The sequence below is a fragment of the Oncorhynchus keta genome, unplaced genomic scaffold (genome assembly GCF_023373465.1).
Source record: "Oncorhynchus keta strain PuntledgeMale-10-30-2019 unplaced genomic scaffold, Oket_V2 Un_contig_21339_pilon_pilon, whole genome shotgun sequence".
Taxonomy (NCBI): domain Eukaryota; kingdom Metazoa; phylum Chordata; class Actinopteri; order Salmoniformes; family Salmonidae; genus Oncorhynchus; species Oncorhynchus keta.
Window position 1 is genome coordinate 270 of NW_026282411.1, and position 8,528 is coordinate 8,797.

The window sequence follows — 8,528 nt, forward strand, 5'->3', positions numbered from 1 at the left end:
CTCTGTCTCTGTTTGTCTCCACTCTGTCTCTGTTTGTCTCCCCCTGTCTCTGTTTGTCTCCACTCTGTCTCTGTTTGTCTCCCCCTGTCTCTGTTTGTCTCCACTCTGTCTCTGTTTGTCCCCTGTCTCTGTTTGTCTCCACTCTGTCTCCCCCTGTCTCTGTTTGTCTCCACTCTGTCTCCCCCTGTCTCTGTTTGTCTCCACTCTGTCTCCCCCTGTCTCTGTTTGTCTCCACTCTGTCTCCCCCTGTCTCTGTTTGTCTCCACTCTGTCTCCGCCTGTCTCTGTTTTGTCTCACTCTGTCTCCCCTGTCTCTGTTTGAGAATCCACTCTGTTTCCGCCTGTCTCTGTTTGTCTCCACTCTGTCTCCCCTGTCTCTGTTTGTCTCCCACTCTGTCTCCCCTGTCTCTGTTTGTCTCCACTCTGTCTCCCCCCTGTCTCTGTTAGTTACCTCACCCACTGTCTCCCCCCTGTCTCTGTTGTCTCCCCTCTGTCTCCCCCTGTCTTCCCCTGTCTCTGTTTGTCTCCACTCTGTCTCAGCCTGTCTCTGTTTGTCTCCACTCTGTCTCCCCTGTCTCTGTTTGTCTCCACTCTGTTTCATTTAATCTCTGTTTGTCTCCACTCTGTCTCCCCCTGTCTCTGTTTGTCTCCACTCTGTCTCCCCTGTCTCTGTTTGTCTCACTCTGTCTCCCCCTGTCTCTGTTGGTTACCTCCCACTGTCTCCCCCCTGTCTCTGTTTGTCTCCCCTGTCTCTGTTTGTCTCCCCCTGTCTCTGTTTGTCTCCATCTGTCTCCCCCTGTCTCTGTTTGTCTCCACTCTGTCTCCCTGTCTCTGTTTGTCTCACTCTGTCTCCCTGTCTCTGTTTGTCTCCACTCTGTCTCCCCTGTCTCTGTTTGTCTCCAATCTGTCTCCCCCTGTCTCTGTTAGTTACCTCACCAGCTGTCTCCCCCTGTCTCTGTTTGTCTCCCCTGTCTCTGTTTGTCTCCCCTGTCTCTGTTTGTCTCCACTCTGTCTCCCCTGTCTCTGTTTGTCTCCAAGTCTGTCTCCCCCTGTCTCTGTTAGTTACCTCACCAACTGTCTCCCCCTGTCTCTGTTTGTCTCCCCTGTCTCTGTTTGTCTCCCCCTGTCTCTGTTTGTCTCCTCTGTCTCCCCCCTGTCTCTGTTTGTCTCACTCTGTCTCCCCTGTCTCTGTTTGTCTCCCTCTGTCTCCCCTGTCTCTGTTTGTCTCCATTCTGTCTCACCTGTCTCTGTTTGTCTCACTCTGTCTCCCCTGTCTCTGTTTGTCTCCACTCTGTCTCCCCCCTGTCTCTGTTTGTCTCCACTCTGTCTCCCCCTGTCTCTGTTAGTTACCTCACCAACTGTCTCCCCCCTGTCTCTGTTTGTCTCCCCCTGTCTCTGTTTGTCTCCCCTGTCTCTGTTTGTCTCCACTCTGTCTCCGCCTGTCTCTGTTTGTCTCCACTCTGTCTCCCCCCTGTCTCTGTTTGTCTCCACTCTGTCTCCCCCTGTCTCTGTTTGTCTCCATTCTGTCTCCCCTGTCTCTGTTGTCTCCACTCTGTCTCCCCTGTCTCTGTTGTCTCCACTCTGTCTCCCCTGTCTTTGTTAGTTACCTCACCAGCTGTCTCCCCCTGTCTCTGTTTGTCTCCACTCTGTCTCTGTTTGTCTCCCCCTGTCTCTGTTTGTCTCCACTCTGTCTCCCCTGTCTCTGTTTGTCTCCAATCTGTCTCCCCTGTCTCTGTTAGTTACCTCACCAGCTGTCTCCCCCTGTCTCTGTTTGTCTCCCCCTGTCTCTGTTTGTCTCCCCTGTCTCTGTTTGTCTCCACTCTGTCTCCCCTGTCTCTGTTTGTCTCCCACTCTGTCTCCCCTGTCTCTGTTTGTCTCCATTCTGTCTCCACCTGTCTCTGTTTGTCTCCACTCTGTCTCCCCCTGTCTCTGTTTGTCTCCACTCTGTCTCCCCTGTCTCTGTTTGTCTCCACTCTGTCTCCCCTGTCTCTGTTTGTCTCAATCTGTCTCCCCCTGTCTCTGTTAGTTACCTCACCAACTGTCTCCCCCCTGTCTCTGTTTGTCTCCCCTGTCTCTGTTTGTCTCCCCCTGTCTCTGTTTGTCTCCACTCTGTCTCCCCCTGTCTCTGTTTGTCTCCACTCTGTCTCCCCCTGTCTCTGTTGTCTCCCCCTGTCTCTGTTTGTCTCCCCCTGTCTCTGTTTGTCTCCCCCTGTCTCTGTTTGTCTCCACTCTGTCTCCCCCTGTCTCTGTTTGTCTCCACTCTGTCTCCCCCTGTCTCTGTTTGTCTCCACTCTGTCTCCCCCTGTCTCTGTTTGTCTCCACTCTGTCTCCCCCTGTCTCTGTTTGTCTCCACTCTGTCTCCCCTGTCTCTGTTTGTCTCCATTCTGTCTCCCCCTGTCTCTGTTGTCTCCACTCTGTCTCCCCCCTGTCTCTGTTTGTCTCCACTCTGTCTCCCCCTGTCTCTGTTTGTCTCCCCCTGTCTCTGTTTGTCTCCATTCTGTCTCCCCCTGTCTCTGTTTGTCTCCATTCTGTCTCCCCCTGTCTCTGTTTGTCTCCACTCTGTCTCCCCTGTCTCTGTTTGTCTCCACTCTGTCTCCCCTGTCTCTGTTTGTCTCCATTCTGTCTCCCCTGTCTCTGTTGTCTCCATTCTGTCTCCCCTGTCTCTGTTGTCTCCACTCTGTCTCCCCCTGTCTTTGTTAGTTACCTCACCCACTGTCTCCCCCTGTCTCTGTTTGTCTCCACTCTGTCTCCCCTGTCTCTGTTTGTCTCCATTCTGTCTCCACCTGTCTCTGTTTGTCTCCACTCTGTCTCCCCTGTCTCTGTTTGTCTCCATTCTGTCTCCCCTGTCTCTGTTGTCTCCACTCTGTCTCCCCTGTCTCTGTTTGTCTCCACTCTGTCTCCACCTGTCTCTGTTTGTCTCACTCTGTCTCCCCTGTCTCTGTTGTCTCCACTCTGTCTCCCCCTGTCTCTGTTTGTCTCCCCTGTCTCTGTTTGTCTCCCCTGTCTCTGTTTGTCTCCACTCTGTCTCCCCTGTCTCTGTTTGTCTCCACTCTGTCTCCCCTGTCTCTGTTTGTCTCCATTCTGTCTCCCCTGTCTCTGTTGTCTCCACTCTGTCTCCCCTTGTCTCTGTTGTCTCCCCTCTGTCTCCCCCTGTCTCTGTTTGTCTCCACTCTGTCTCCCCTGTCTCTGTTTGTCTCCACTCTGTCTCCCCTGTCTCTGTTGGTTACCTCACCCACTGTCTCCCCCTGTCTTTGTTAGTTACCTCACCACTGTCTCCCCCTGTCTCTGTTGTCTTCCCTCTGTCTCCCCCTGTCTCTGTTTGTCTCCACTCTGTCTCCCCCTGTCTCTGTTAGTTACCTCACCCACTGTCTCCCCCTGTCTCTGTTAGTTACCTCACCCTGTCTCCCCCCTGTCTCTGTTGTCTCCCTCTGTCTCCCCTGTCTCTGTTTGTCTCCACTCTGTCTCCCCTGTCTCTGTTAGTTACCTCACCCACTGTCTCCCCCTGTCTCTGTTAGTTACCTCACCCACTGTCTCCCCCCTGTCTCTGTTTGTCTCCCCCTGTCTCTGTTTGTCTCCACTCTGTTTCGCCTGTCTCTGTTTGTCTCCACTCTGTCTCCCCCTGTCTCTGTTTGTCTCCTCTGTCTCCCCTGTCTCTGTTGTCTCCACTCTGTCTCCCCCTGTCTCTGTTTGTCTCCCCTGTCTCTGTTTGTCTCCCCTGTCTCTGTTTGTCTCCACTCTGTCTCCCCCCTGTCTCTGTTAGTTACCTCACCAACTGTCTCCCCCCTGTCTCTGTTTGTCTCCACTCTGTCTCCCCCCTGTCTCTGTTTGTCTCCCCTGTCTCTGTTTGTCTCCACTGTCTCTGTTTGTCTCCACTCTGTCTCTCCTGTCTCTGTTTGTCTCCACTCTGTCTCCCCTGTCTCTGTTTGTCTCCACTCTGTCTCCCCCTGTCTCTGTTTGTCTCCACTCTGTCTCCCCTGTCTCTGTTTGTCTCCACTCTGTCTCCCCCTGTCTCTGTTTGTCTCCACTCTGTCTCCCCCCTGTCTCTGTTTGTCTCCACTCTGTCTCCCCCTGTCTCTGTTTGTCTCCACTCTGTCTCCCCCTGTCTCTGTTTGTCTCCACTCTGTCTCCCCTGTCTCTGTTTGTCTCCACTCTGTCTCCCCCTGTCTCTGTTTGTCTCCCCCCTGTCTCTGTTTGTCTCCACTCTGTCTCCCCTGTCTCTGTTTGTCTCCACTCTGTCTCCCCCTGTCTCTGTTTGTCTCCACTCTGTCTCCCCCTGTCTCTGTTTGTCTCCACTCTGTCTCCCCCTGTCTCTGTTTGTCTCCACTCTGTCTCCCCCCTGTCTCTGTTAGTTACCTCACCAACTGTCTCCCCCCTGTCTCTGTTGTCTCCACTCTGTCTCCCCCTGTCTCTGTTTGTCTCCACTCTGTCTCTGTTTGTCTCCCCCTGTCTCTGTTTGTCTCCACTCTGTCTCCCCCTGTCTCTGTTTGTCTCCACTCTGTCTCCCCTGTCTCTGTTTGTCTCCACTCTGTCTCCCCCTGTCTCTGTTTGTTTCCACTCTGTCTCTGTTTGTCTCCACTCTGTCTCTGTTTGTCTCCCCCTGTCTCTGTTTGTCTCCACTCTGTCTCTGTTTGTCTCCCCCTGTCTCTGTTTGTCTCCACTCTGTCTCTGTTTGTCTCCCCCTGTCTCTGTTTGTCTCCACTCTGTCTCTGTTTGTCTCCCCTGTCTCTGTTTGTCTCCACTCTGTCTCTGTTTGTCTCCCCCTGTCTCTGTTTGTCTCCCCTGTCTCTGTTTGTCTCCACTCTGTCTCCCCCTGTCTCTGTTTGTCTCCCCCTGTCTCTGTTTGTCTCCATTCTGTCTCCCCTGTCTCTGTTAGTTACCTCACCCACTGTCTCCCCCTGTCTCTGTTAGTTACCTCACCCACTGTCTCCCCTGTCTCTGTTAGTTACCTCACCCACTGTCTCCCCCTGTCTCTGTTGTCTCCCCTCTGTCTCCCCCCTGTCTCTGTTTGTCTCCACTCTGTCTCCCCCTGTCTCTGTTAGTTACCTCACCCACTGTCTCCCTCTGTCTCTGTTTGTTACCTCACCCACTGTCTCCCCCTGTCTCTGTTTGTTACCTCACCCACTGTCTCCCCCCTGTCTCTGTTGTCTCCCCTCTGTCTCCCCCCTGTCTCTGTTTGTCTCCACTCTGTCTCCCCCTGTCTCTGTTAGTTACCTCACCCACTGTCTCCCTCTGTCTCTGTTTGTTACCTCACCCACTGTCTCCCCCTGTCTCTGTTGTCTCCCCTCTGTCTCCCCCCTGTCTCTGTTTGTCTCCACTCTGTCTCCCCCCTGTCTCTGTTAGTTACCTCACCCACTGTCTCCCTCTGTCTCTGTTTGTTACCTCACCCACTGTCTCCCTCTGTCTCTGTTGGTTACCTCACCCTCTGTCTCTGTTGGTTACCTCACCCACTGTCTCCCCCCTGTCTCTGTTGGTTACCTCACCCCTCTGTCTCTGTTGGTTACCTCACCCTCTGCCTCTGTTGGTTACCTCACCCTCTGTCTCTGTTGGTTACCTCACCCACTGTCTCCTCTGTCTCTGTTGGTTATCTCACCCACTGTCTCCCTCTGTCTCTGTTGGTTACCTCACCCACTGTCTCCCCCTGTCTCTGTTGGTTACCTCACCCTCTGTCTCTGTTGGTTACCTCACCCTCTGTCTCTGTTGGTTACCTCACCACTGTCTCCCCTGTCTCTGTTGGTTACCTCACCCACTGTCTCCCCTGTCTCTGTTGGTTACCTCACCCTCTGTCTCTGTTTGTTACCTCACCCACTGTCTCTGTTGGTTACCTCACCCTCTGTCTCTGTTGGTTACCTCACCCTCTGTCTCTGTTGGTTACCTCACCCACTGTCTCCCCCTGTCTCTGTTGGTTACCTCACCCTCTGTCTCTGTTGGTTACCTCACCCTCTGTCTCTGTTGGTTACCTCACCCACTGTCTCCCCTGTCTCTGTTGGTTACCTCACCCACTGTCTCCCCTGTCTCTGTTGGTTACCTCACCCTCTGTCTCTGTTGGTTACCTCACCCTCTGTCTCTGTTGGTTACCTCACCCTCTGTCTCTGTTGGTTACCTCACCCTCTGTCTCTGTTGGTTACCTCACCCACTGTCTCCCCTGTCTCTGTTGGTTACCTCACCCACTGTCTCCCCCTGTCTCTGTTGGTTACCTCACCCTCTGTCTCTGTTGGTTACCTCACCCTCTGTCTCTGTTGGTTACCTCACCCTCTGTCTCTGTTGGTTACCTCACCCTCTGTCTCTGTTGGTTACCTCACCCTCTGTCTCTGTTGGTTACCTCACCCTCTGTCTCTGTTGGTTACCTCACCCTCTGTCTCTGTTGGTTACCTCACCCTCTGTCTCTGTTGGTTACCTCACCCTCTGTCTCTGTTGGTTACCTCACCCTCTGTCTCTGTTTGTTACCTCACCCTCTGTCTCTGTTTGTTACCTCACCCTCTGTCTCTGTTGGTTACCTCACCCTCTGTCTCTGTTGGTTACCTCACCCACTGTCTCCCCTGTCTCTGTTGGTTACCTCACCCACTGTCTCCCCTGTCTCTGTTGGTTACCTCACCCTCTGTCTCTGTTTGTTACCTCACCCACTGTCTCCCTCTGTCTCTGTTGGTTACCTCACCCACTGTCTCCCCTCTGTCTCTGTTGGTTACCTCACCCACTGTCTCCCCCTGTCTCTGTTGGTTACCTCACCCACTGTCTCTGTTGGTTACCTCACCCACTGTCTCCCTCTGTCTCTGTTGGTTATCTCACCCTCTGTCTCTGTTGGTTACCTCACCCACTGTCTCCCCTGTCTCTGTTGGTTACCTCACCCTCTGTCTCTGTTGGTTACCTCACCCACTGTCTCTGTTTGTTACCTCACCCTCTGTCTCTGTTGGTTACCTCACCCTCTGTCTCTGTTTGTTACCTCACCCTCTGTCTCTGTTGGTTACCTCACCCACTGTCTCTGTTACCTCACCTTCTGTCTCTGTTGGTTACCTCACCCTCTGTCTCTGTTGGTTACCTCACCCTCTGTCTCTGTTGGTTACCTCACCCACTGTCTCCCCTGTCTCTGTTGGTTACCTCACCCACTGTCTCCCCCCTGTCTCTGTTGGTTACCTCACCCTCTGTCTCTGTTTGTTACCTCACCCACTGTCTCTGTTGGTTATCTCACCCTCTGTCTCTGTTGGTTACCTCACCCTCTGTCTCTGTTTGTTACCTCACCCTCTGTCTCTGTTTGTTACCTCACCCCTCTGTCTCTGTTGGTTACCTCACCCTCTGTCTCTGTTGGTTACCTCACCCTCTGTCTCTGTTGGTTACCTCACCCACTGTCTCTGTTGGTTACCTCACCCTCTGTCTCTGTTGGTTACCTCACCCTCTGTCTCTGTTGGTTACCTCACCCTCTGTCTCTGTTGGTTACCTCACCCTCTGTCTCTGTTGGTTACCTCACCCTCTGTCTCTGTTGGTTACCTCACCCTCTGTCTCTGTTGGTTACCTCACCCTCTGTCTCTGTTGGTTACCTCACCCTCTGTCTCTGTTGGTTACCTCACCCACTGTCTCCCCCTGTCTCTGTTGGTTACCTCACCCACTGTCTCCCCCTGTCTCTGTTGGTTACCTCACCCTCTGTCTCCCCCTGTCTCTGTTGGTTACCTCACCCTCTGTCTCTGTTGGTTACCTCACCCTCTGTCTCTGTTGGTTACCTCACCCACTGTCTCCCTCTGTCTCTGTTGGTTACCTCACCCACTGTCTCCCTCTGTCTCTGTTGGTTACCTCACCCTCTGTCTCTGTTGGTTACCTCACCCTCTGTCTCTGTTGGTTACCTCACCCACTGTCTCCCCCTGTCTCTGTTGGTTACCTCACCCACTGTCTCCCCCTGTCTCTGTTGGTTACCTCACCCTCTGTCTCTGTTTGTTACCTCACCCACTGTCTCTGTTGGTTACCTCACCCTCTGTCTCTGTTGGTTACCTCACCCTCTGTCTCTGTTGGTTACCTCCACTGTCTCCCCTGTCTCTGTTGGTTACCTCACCCTCTGTCTCTGTTGGTTACCTCACTCTCTGTCTCTGTTGGTTACCCCTCACCCACTGTCTCCCCCTGTCTCTGTTGGTTACCTCACCCACTGTCTCCCCCTGTCTCTGTTGGTTACCTCACCCTCTGTCTCTGTTTGTTACCTCACCCACTGTCTCTGTTGGTTACCTCACCCTCTGTCTCTGTTGTTTGTTACCTCACCCTCTGTCTCTGTTGGTTACCTCACCCACTGTCTCCCCCTGTCTCTGTTGGTTACCTCACCCACTGTCTCCCCTGTCTCTGTTGGTTACCCCACCCTCTGTCTCTGTTGGTTACCTCACCCTCTGTCTCTGTTGGTTTACACTCACCCTCTGTCTCTGTTGGTTACCTCACCCTCTGTCTCTGTTGGTTACCTCACCCTCTGTCTCTGTTGGTTACCTCACCCTCTGTCTCTGGAGTTTACCTCCTGTCTCTGTTCCACTCTGTTTGTTCCTCCCCTCTGTTTGTCTCCCCTGT

At 53.3% G+C, this 8,528-nt stretch overlaps 2 long non-coding RNA genes across 11 annotated transcripts; both read right to left on the reverse strand.

The window, feature by feature from the left end:
* Positions 1 to 1,313: 1,313 nt before the first annotated feature.
* On the reverse strand, positions 1,314 to 5,444 carry LOC127921004 (uncharacterized). Of its 2 annotated transcripts, none has more exons than XR_008108039.1 (4): positions 5,344 to 5,444; positions 5,211 to 5,245; positions 5,078 to 5,112; positions 1,314 to 1,349 (listed from the first exon to the last, which is right to left on the reverse strand). It is a non-coding gene; the product is annotated as an uncharacterized LOC127921004 (long non-coding RNA). The 2 variants fall into 2 exon arrangements; XR_008108038.1 differs by lacking the exon at positions 1,314 to 1,349 and adding an exon at positions 4,900 to 5,042.
* Positions 5,445 to 6,019: 575 nt separating this feature from the next.
* Positions 6,020 to 7,578, reverse strand: LOC127921003 (uncharacterized). Of its 9 annotated transcripts, none has more exons than XR_008108036.1 (3): positions 7,354 to 7,578; positions 7,203 to 7,252; positions 6,020 to 6,074 (listed from the first exon to the last, which is right to left on the reverse strand). It is a non-coding gene; the product is annotated as an uncharacterized LOC127921003 (long non-coding RNA). The 9 variants fall into 9 exon arrangements; XR_008108029.1 differs by having other exon boundaries at positions 6,045 to 6,099; XR_008108037.1 differs by lacking the exon at positions 6,020 to 6,074 and adding an exon at positions 6,189 to 6,243.
* Positions 7,579 to 8,528: the final 950 nt, after the last annotated feature.